This window comes from Arachis ipaensis, chromosome B02 (genome assembly GCF_000816755.2).
Source record: "Arachis ipaensis cultivar K30076 chromosome B02, Araip1.1, whole genome shotgun sequence".
Lineage (NCBI taxonomy): Eukaryota > Viridiplantae > Streptophyta > Magnoliopsida > Fabales > Fabaceae > Arachis > Arachis ipaensis.
This window is the reverse complement of record NC_029786.2, coordinates 100,116,608-100,127,027: the sequence shown is the minus strand read 5'-3', so window position 1 is coordinate 100,127,027 and position 10,420 is coordinate 100,116,608. Positions and strand designations below refer to the sequence as shown.

Sequence of the window (10,420 nt, the reverse complement as noted above, 5' to 3'; positions counted from 1 at the left end):
GAATTGCCACTGTAGCTTGTGCAGCAGAATATGCAACCTCTGATCCAACCAAAGCTGACAGAAAAGCAGCCTGCAAATTTGAATAAGACACGTTAGACAGTTAAATAGAGATTCTAAAGAAATTATTTTGTGAAGCACATAGGCAATTCAATACTGGCAGAAAATTAGTAAATGTTATTTAAGTTAATCATCATCCCCCTCCTTCACAAGCTCCCTCCCCTGGCCATAACCCTCCATATACTCCAATAGTCCACCAGGAACACCAAGATCATCACCTTCTCCATATGTACCAACACCAATTTCTCAACCACCTTATCATACTCCAACTCCACCACAGGCTCCTTCCCCTGCTCATAACAACCATGACCTAATCCTCCATATGTTCCATCACCAATTTCTCAAGCTCCTTCGCCTGCTACCCACAACAACCATCACCCAAACCCTCCAAAAATACCATCACCACTTTCCCACCCTCCCTATAGTGCTGCTGCTCCAACACCAACATCATCACAACCACCATACAATACTTCCCCTGTTTAATATAAGAAACTACTCATTTGTACTTAGAGAAAAACAAAAGATAAAAGAAAGAGTAACCAATGACTGAGACAATATAACAAACAGAAAGAGCGCAAAGCTGAATAACAAGCTTAGTGATAAATATAACAAACATAAGGCATAAAGAACAAATATAAAGTGAAATAATTCTCAAAAATTCAAATTCAAAGTAACAACAGGAATGCTATTTGCGTGACCTAAACTTGTCAATGGGAAGGATATGTAAGCAGGTGCTAAAATAGAGCAGAAAAAAGAACGGTAGAATCATCAATACCTACAGAAGAATGCCAAAAACGAGAATCTCACCAAAAACACGAGCAGTGATAATCGAACAGTGACTGGTGGTGATGAACGCGAGCAGAGAGGATCGAAGCTCGACGAAAAGAGAAGTAGAGGATCGAAGCTCAACAAGCAGATGATCGAATCTCAACGAGTAGAGAATCGAAACTCAACGAGGAGAGGAGCAGAGGATCGAAGCATATTGACGAGCAGAGAAGATCGAAGCACATGATCACGAGAAGAAAAAATCGAAGCTCATTAGCAAGCAGAGATTGAGATCGAATCTCAATAAAGAAACGCGCGTCATCATCGAATGGATTGAAGAACAACAGAGGAACGAAACATTTGGAATGGATTGAGGATTTTGTGATTTTGTTAGGGTTGTGGTTTTAGGAACGAAACATTTTGGAATGGATTGGGGTTTTCTTCTCCCTCTTTTTCTCTTTCTCTGCACAATATAGTTTATTTTTGTTTTTTAAAAAATATTAAAAAATTTTAAGCAACACTTGAAATGTGAAGTCTAAAATAAATCTAAAGGCAACTTTTAAAAAAAGTAATATATTATTTTTATAATAGTTGTTTTTGTATATTTAATATAGCAACATTTGATAAGTGTAATATATAAATATTATAAATGTTGTTTGTTTAATTTATTAAAGCAACGTTTTTTATATGTTTTTTAAATTGATCAAAAATAACACTTATTAACAAGGTGTTGTATTAGCTTTATTTTTTTGCAATAAATTTTAAGTGATGCTTTTAACCACTTTAGACAACACTTTTTAAGAGTTATTTATCGCACATGTTGCAATAGCTCAAAAATATTGTAGTGACTTCATCAAAAATATATATGGTCTCATGTATAGTTTCGAAAGTATAAACTTCATAAAAATGAATTATTCAATTTTAATAAATCAATTATTCTAATCAATTTTAAATCGTTCTAGACAAATATAGTGATTATAATTCAAAGATCATAATAGATATATGTCAAAATAATTATAGATGCATAATCAAACAATTATAAATGTAAAGCCTACTCACAACAAGGTCCTAAGGGACCAAAGAGGCCGAACTCGGGTGCCAAATTAAAAGTGTACAAAAGAGCGCGGAACTTGAACTGGGACAGTGCAGCAACTTCAATTCTTACGATAGCAACAATGGCCATGACACCAGCCAAAGGCAGTATATTCAAATTGAATGAAAGACAAATACAAATATAGTTCTGAAAATCCAAAACAGAATAGAGGCAAAAAATAAATCAGAATAAGAGCAAGACAGAGAAACGAAATGGCGGCAGCGATAAGGTGAAATTGGAACAGATCAAGGGAAGAAACTAGACCAGAACAGTGGCAAGACAGTGTTGCCGGCAAGTTTGGAAGTTGTAGCATTTTTTCCGGCAACAGTAAAAGCTACACTGGAGAAGCAAAACAGCAGTGGCATTAGATCCTCTCCTCCAGCAGTGGCATCAGTAACTCCGACGAAAACAGGGAGGCCAGGGGTCAGCCACGGTGGAGCAAGTTAGGGGATGAAGTAGCTCCGAGTGCACCAACGACGGCAACAGCAGAAGCCTCCATTGTCACCTCCTCTCGCGATTGCCACCTTCCTTCCCTCCATCTTGTAGCTCTCTCACCCTCTCTTCGTTCTCTACGCTTTCCGCTGCAACGACAAGGTCTCCCTCCAACGGCGATTTCTTCGGCGGCGACGACAGCAAGGCGGCACGACAGCGAGCTGAATACGGCTGGGCGAGACGGGTGTGGTGTCGGCGCGACGGCAAGTTGGACTACGGTGAGGTGCGACGCCAGTGCAGTAGCCCTCTCCCTCCTCTTCTTCTTTCTCTCCTCCTCTCCTTCACTCTCTCGATCTCCATCTTCCTTTTTTTTCTTTTCTCAGCTCGTGGGTGTGTGCTGTGAGGAAGAGGGTGTGAGGGGAGTGTGTGTGCGGCAGTGAGAGGTGAGTGAGTGTGTTAGAAGAGGGTTAGAGTTTGGTTTGGAAAAAGAAAGGGAATAAGGGTATTGTAGGGATTTTACATTTTACCCTCCTTATAAAAATTTTCGCCCTCGAAAATTGATATAATCTGCAAAACTTTACATGGTTTTAGCACTTTACTGAACATGAGAAATGTGTATAACGAGGTGCAAAAGTTACAAGATAGGATCCTGATAAAACGATGTCGTTGGCATATCCCTACTCTCGTTCTCTTGACAACTCAGATATTCATAGCCTTCTTCACGTCGTTCATCAATCTTTTCTAAATACAATCTTGGTTCTGTAGTACATATCCATGGTAGCAACCAGTCTTATGTCAAGTGTTTGAATTACAACTTTTCGAACTTCAGCATCGATTAACTGTGTCCTAAAGAACTAACGTATCGCTTGCTACATCTGGGAATTGCACGTGACATTGAAACAATCACGAGTTTGCTTAAAAGGATTCAAAACTTAGGCAGAAAAGAGCAAACATCACAGATGGTGTTTGCAAGAATTTCGGGGAGATGCGTAGGATCGCAACTAAACAAGGATATACAAAAACAGTGAAGCATGCCAAAAAGAGAATCAATCGCATCTTAGCAAGGAAATCTGAATCAAAAAACTTTAATATAACAATAAAAGAAAAGATGGTGTATAAAGTCAAAACAAGTTTATGTTGGATCAAAGAAGTACGAAGTTCACAAGAGATGACCACTAAAATCAACGGTAATATTCACAAAGATTTAAGAGAATGATTAGGAACACAATCAAATAGGACATCCATCAACAATGGGTAAAACTAAGAGAGAATCATTAAAAGCATAAATGCTATCACGTCAAACAAATTCAAGTTGAAGCAAAAATGCAAGGTTTATAAATTGAAGATTAATAAGGGTTAGGGTAAAGGTTTTTTTTTTCCTTTTTTTTCCCTCAAGAACTATAGAGGATACCTCGATGCACAATTATGCAAGGATATGCATAAACAAAAAGATAATATCAATAACAGAGAAAGCAAAGCAAAACATAAATTAAAATTCGATATCACATCTCGGGATAAACAACTTAACAGTCATAAAAATAAAACAGCAACTATCATAAAATCAGTATGCTTCCCTTTTTTCTTTTTTTTTTGAAACCTTAAACTAAGTGCCTTTGAGATTATTATCATTACCTTGGACATTAAATAATTATGCCAATAAAATTTGATATCTCCTAACTCTAAATAATAGATAGGTTATTTAAAACATGACAATTGTTGTCCCTTATGCCAAAATTCACACATACATTCAACTCATTTTTGTCATTGTTGAAAAATAAAGTTAAATAATTTCCTATAATCATACAGCTAGACTTGGTATGAAGTTACATATAAATTCACATATAAAATAATGACAATAATAAAACTAAAATTTAAAATACTAACAATTAACACACTATGATCAATTATAATAACTATTTTTCCTTTTTTTTTAATAAATAGAAAATACACATGCAAATATCACCATAGTTACAGAAAAAGGTTGACTATCTTTTATGTGAAAAGGAGAACAACAACTATAAACTATAAGTTGTCAATTATGAACCCGTCATTTTATATAGACAAATATCTACATCTGTTATGCAGCAGTTTTCAACTGATATTAATGATTCTTAAAAAGTTAATATGCATAAGAATAAAAATAATGAAAATCGGAGCATATAATCATCAATGGTTGGAGGAAGATGTGGAACCCTTGTAAAAGAAATTTCTCAAAAGAAAAAAAAGAAGGAAAAAAAACTTGAAGTAATGGTGATGTTTTATGTATACAATACACTCTGATAGAAGCCAAAATGCCAAATGTTGAAATACTTTGACAACTTCACAAACAGTCAAGAAATATAATAATTAAATACTTAAATAAGTGTAGAGCAAGAGAACTGAATTTCCATAATTGACATAGAGGTTAATTATTAAGATTCAAGAGAAGGAAATATTCAAATAAATACTCAATAATACTAATAATAAAATTAGCAATAACTTTGTTACAAGAGAATAGACATTTCAAAGTATTAATCTTTCAATAAAAAAAAATTAACTTATTGAAAAATTTTCTAAAATAGTCTTCAAATATTATGATTATTCTAATAAAATCTCAAATTATTTTAATATTGATTCCCACTTATAAATTTAAAAGCAACAAAATTCACAAAAATTCTATATTGTCACATTAAAATAAATAATATATTTTTCATCCTAGTGAAAATTTAATTAAAGTATCATTGCATAGCTCAAGTACATAATTTTACTTACACTATTTTATTCCACGAACCCAACCAAATGTAAATCATGAAACATCAGATAATTTAAAAAAATTCGTATAAGTAATTTATTTTGCTTTAAGAAATTAGATATCTAGTCTTTTTATCAGAAATCGTCAACAATTCTTTCCAATCTCTAAGATCTACAATCCAAATATCATAAAGGCACTACAAATCAAGAAAACCAATCTCCCTAAATCTCTAAGAATAAGAACAATAGTTGAGAATAAGAAAATTTTCAGAAAAGCAAGGGTTAAGAAAATTCTCAGGTTTCAGATCATAGTCAAAAGCAAAATTCATCTTATAATCACCAACCAAAAGGCAAGCGTTCACAATCTTTCTCTCAACTTATCAAGCAGGAAATAGTTCCGTGACAAAAAGTCATGTTTAGCAACAAGAACCATAACAGAAACAGATCATCAAATTAGAAAAACACAACTAAACTTCTACATTGAAAAAGACTTTCGATCCAACTAATTGATCACCCAAATAATTCACTACCCTTAAGCAAAGAAAATCAACAATCGAACAAATAACAATAACACTCTATTCATATGTTTCATCACATAGTCCTTCTTGAGCAACTAAATAACAGTTTTCAAAATCATTGATTTGGAAAAAAAGAATCAAAAGCTAATCAAAATTATGTTAGCTTCAAAGATCATCAACATAATAAAAAAAAATACCAATATCACTTATCAATCCAGAACAAAGCATTTCGATCAAAAACTCAGCAATTTCATGCAATCCACAAATCCAAATACAATTCTATAAGGAAATCAGATGGTAATTAACAGCAAACATAAATCAAATCTTTTAAGTAACTCAGAAACTATTGACATTAGGAATCATAGAGAACAACCCAAAGACGAAGAAGATTAAAGCACACATTCACAAAATCGGAGAACATTAGAACTAGCTACGAGAGAAATCACGAACCGGAACCAAAACTGAGACCATTCCAAAAACACATTCGAGAAAATCTACCAAAGGATATGGCAAGAATGGGTGCAAAAGGACATGAGTAGTAAGAAGAGGCAAAGGAAGCATGATCTCAATAATCAGAAGACAACAATGACATAGAGGACAAAGAGAACATTCTTATAGGCCTTTGATAGTGCCACAATTTGTATAAATAGGCGCGCTTCTATTTATATAATTGTGATCCTACCATAGGACACTTGCTCCATATTACACAGATGAAACCTAAGCTCTGATACCACTTTGTCAGGGTCGAAAATGAACCATGACCAGCGCTCAAGGAAACAGTTCCATAGCAAGGCTATCAGACTCAAATATAATTTAAATAAGAAAATTACAAATATTTTAAAATAAATTTCAAGTTTCTAAAATGAATAATAAAATATTTTTAAATAAAGGTAAAATAAGTAAATATGGATGGATCCTGCCTGTGACATATGGAGCATATGACGTCTAAGAACTCAACAAAAATGAAGTACCAATTGCAGATCATTACTCTTGAATAGAAGGCTCACACATTCAAGTATTTGTTCCTGAAAAATATTTTTAGAAAATAGAATGAGTTTTACAACTCAATGACTAGACAATACATCTATAATCCACATGAGACCATATAAATATTATCATAAAAATAATTTTAGTTAGAAAATAATAATTTATATGAATATGTGAATCAATAAGGGAGTTCTCATACAGAAATCAAATCAAATAATCCACACTTGGGCGGCTCCACCTCTAAGGGTAGCCCTTTCCTCTCGTGTGTCCTAACAGAATAACAGATCTAACGTGTGGCCTACACGTTAGGCTAGCAACACCCCTGCTAGCTGGAGTCTGAGTTAGATGCATCTAAGTTAACGTCATAACCGCCGTTAACTACGGTTTTCTAATACGAGCCTCTCAAACCAATTCAAAACATATAATTTCAAATACAACAAATTTTTGATCTTTCAAATATATAAGGTATCGAATCAAATCAAATCATATTATACTTTCTCATCATAATCCTTTCCAATCATACTTTTTCAATCAAAACACATTTCAAATATATTTCACAATCTTTAAACTAAGTAAATACCAACAAATACTTTAATGCTTCAAAAACAGATATTCAAGTAAACTCAAACATTTTAGAATAATGCAAAATTTATCAAAAATATATATGGTCTCAAAAACAGATATTCAGATAAGATCAAACAATTTAAAATAATGAAAAACTTCATTAAAAGTATATATAGTCTCATGTATAGTTTCGAAAGTATAAACTTCATAAAAATAAATTATTCAATTTTAATAAATCAATTATTCTAATCAATTTTAAACCGTTTTAGACAAACACAGTGAGTATAATTCAAATATGTCAAAATAATTATAGATGCATAATCAAACAATTATAAATGTATAGTAAAGCCTACTCACAACATGGTCCTAAGGGACCGAAGAGGCCGAACTCGGGTGCCAAATTAAAAGGGTACAAAAGAGCGCGGAACTTGAACTGGGACAGTGCAGCAACTTCAATTCTTACGATAGCAACAATGGCCACGACACCAGCCAAAGGCAGTATATTCAAATTGAATGAAAGACAAATACAAATATAGTTCTGAAAATCCAAAACAGAATAGAGGCAAAAAAAATAAATCAGAATAAGAGCAAGACAGAGAAACGAAATGGCGGCAGCGATAAGGTAAAATTGGAACAGATCAAGGGAAGAAACTAGACCAGAACAGTGGCAAGACAGTGTTACCGGCAAGTTTGGAAGTTGTAGCATGTTTTCCGGCAACAGTAAAATCTACACTGGAGAAGCAAAACAGCAGTGGCATTAGATCCTCTCCTCCAACAGTGGCATCAGTAACTCCAACGAAAACAGGGAGGGCAAGGTGGAGCAAGTTAGGGGATGAAGTAGCTCCAAGTGCACCAGCGACGGCAACAGCAGAAGCCTCCATCGTCACCTCCTCTCACGACTGCCACCTTCCTTCCCTCCATCTTGTAGCTCTCTCACCCTCTCTTCGTTCTCTACGCTTTCCGCTGCAACGACAAGGTCTCCCTCCAACGGCAATTTCTTCGGCGGCGACGACAGCAAGGCGGCACGACAGCGAGCTGAATGCGGCTGGGCGAGACGGGTGTGGTGGCGGCGCGACGGCAAGTTGGACTACGGTGAGGCGCGACGCCAGTGCAGTAGCCCTCTCCCTCCTCTTCTTCTTTCTCTCCTCCTCTCCTTCACTCTCTCTATCTCCATCTTCCTTTTTTTTTCTTTTCTCAGCTCGTGGGTGTGTGCTGTGAGGAAGAGGGTGTGAGGGGAGTATGTGTACGGCAGTGAGAGGTGAGTGAGTGTGTTAGAAGAGGGTTAGGGTTTGGTTTGAAAAAAGAAAAGGAATAAGGGTGTTGTAGAGATTTTACAGATTGGATGTTGTGACTTTTGTTCCAACGTTTGTTCTTGGACCTTTTATTTGTCCTAAGCTTCCTGGTTCTGTTCATGCTTCATTGTCCTTGGCATTTGGTAAGCAATGCAATTTTTTCACAATCTTCATCATATGGACTTCATCCATTTTAAAACTAATATTATTTGTACTACTTTGTGGAAATACTAATATTATTTAATTTGTACCACTTTGTGGAAATGTTATAAAACTATATCATTTAGAAAAACAAGATCTACCCTTGACTAATATTCAAGAGACTTTAAAGATGACGAGAATAATAATAGATGTTTATTTTGGTATTCATTTTAGCCATACATTAGGTCAACAATCATTCCTATCATTATTGGATTTTGTATAATCTCACTCCTCCAATTGAGAGCTATACTTAATTTAATAATGCAACGATTATTATATGAATACCAAAGGTTAATAGTATAAAATACATATATATTTGGTATTGGTAATAAAATTTGATTATAAAAAAAAAAAAAGAGTGATTATTCTGTTATATTGTGCAGGTGACAAAGGTCCATTTGGTTCGTTCCTTCAGTCTCCTATGGTGCATGTGGTGACGTGGCTAGAGCCCATATATTTCTACTTGAACATCCTAATCCAAAAGGGAGGTATAATTGTTCATCATCTTTGGTTACTGTTGAAACAATATCTCAAGTTTCTTCTAAATACCCGGAATTTCAGCTGTCAACACTAGAGTCAGTTTTGTTACACTTCTCTATGTTCTTTTGGTTTACACATGAAATAGACATGCATAAATATAACTTAATTAGTTATATGTTCTTGCATTGCAGCAAGTTAATTGAAGCAAATTAAAGGTGCCAAGTTACGAAATTTATCATCAAGGAAACTCCCAGATTCTGGATTTGTATTCAAGCTAAGTATGGACTTGACGAAATGGTTGATGATGCAATTCGACCTTGGAAAGAAAAGGGTTAGATGTGAGGTTGTTTATTTATGTATGTATCCGTTTTAGGGTTTGAACCATGAACAAAAAAATAAAATGGATCCCGCTAGGGAGACAATGGACTATTTGTACAATGTGTACAATGGATTATTGAGTTACAAAATAAATATTTCTCGTACTATCTAGAATAACCATCTGAGTACTAGTGATAATAAACATCTTCCCAAAATCTTAACGGATCTAGCGCTCTAATACCATGTCATGATACCACTCATCCCAAAAGTTTCAGCTGATGAGAAAAGGTAACACTAATAATTATATCTCTAATACTCTCGAAACCTCCACTGTACACGTTATATAAATATTCCATTAGCTCCTCGTACTTTTCCAAATAAAATCTATGATTAACATTTTGCTTATTTGAATACTTCAATATTCAGACTTTTATGTAGTGCTCAGCGCATTTTTAAGAATAGGTGAGTTCTATGGTACCTTTGTTATGGTGCCTAAATTACCTAACTTCCCTTTTAAAGTAAAAAATAAAATGTTTAAAATAAAAAGTAAATCATGTAAAATTTATTAAATATTATTTATTTACCTTTTTTAGTAATTTAGGTATAAAGTAATAGGCACCATAGCATTCACCATTTTTTTATTTGAAAAGTTCTGCACAGTGTCAGTATTAAAAGAATAAAACTAAAAATTTATCTTTCTTTTTTTCTTTATAAAGTTACTCCACACACACACACGAGGAAAAAATATAAATATAGTTTTATTGTATTTTTTCTTGCTGTATACTCTAAAATTCAAAAGTGCTGTACATTTTAAGGTGAAAAAAAAGGTCAAGTGATATTTCTCAAAAGTAAAAAGAAAGAAATATATTATCCACCAAAATTTTTTAGAAAAATAAAAAATGAAATATGTTGGATTAGTCAAACTCTTCTAGAGTACACATTTTTGACTAGCTACACATTCAACCTTTAACTTGGACCACAAA

General features: G+C 34.0%; 1 long non-coding RNA gene across 1 annotated transcript; it reads right to left on the bottom strand.

Moving 5' to 3' along the window:
* On the bottom strand, positions 258–1,300 carry LOC107625963. The gene is made up of 2 exons (XR_002358009.1): positions 833–1,300; positions 258–532 (listed from the first exon to the last, which is right to left on the bottom strand). It is a non-coding gene; the product is annotated as an uncharacterized LOC107625963 (long non-coding RNA).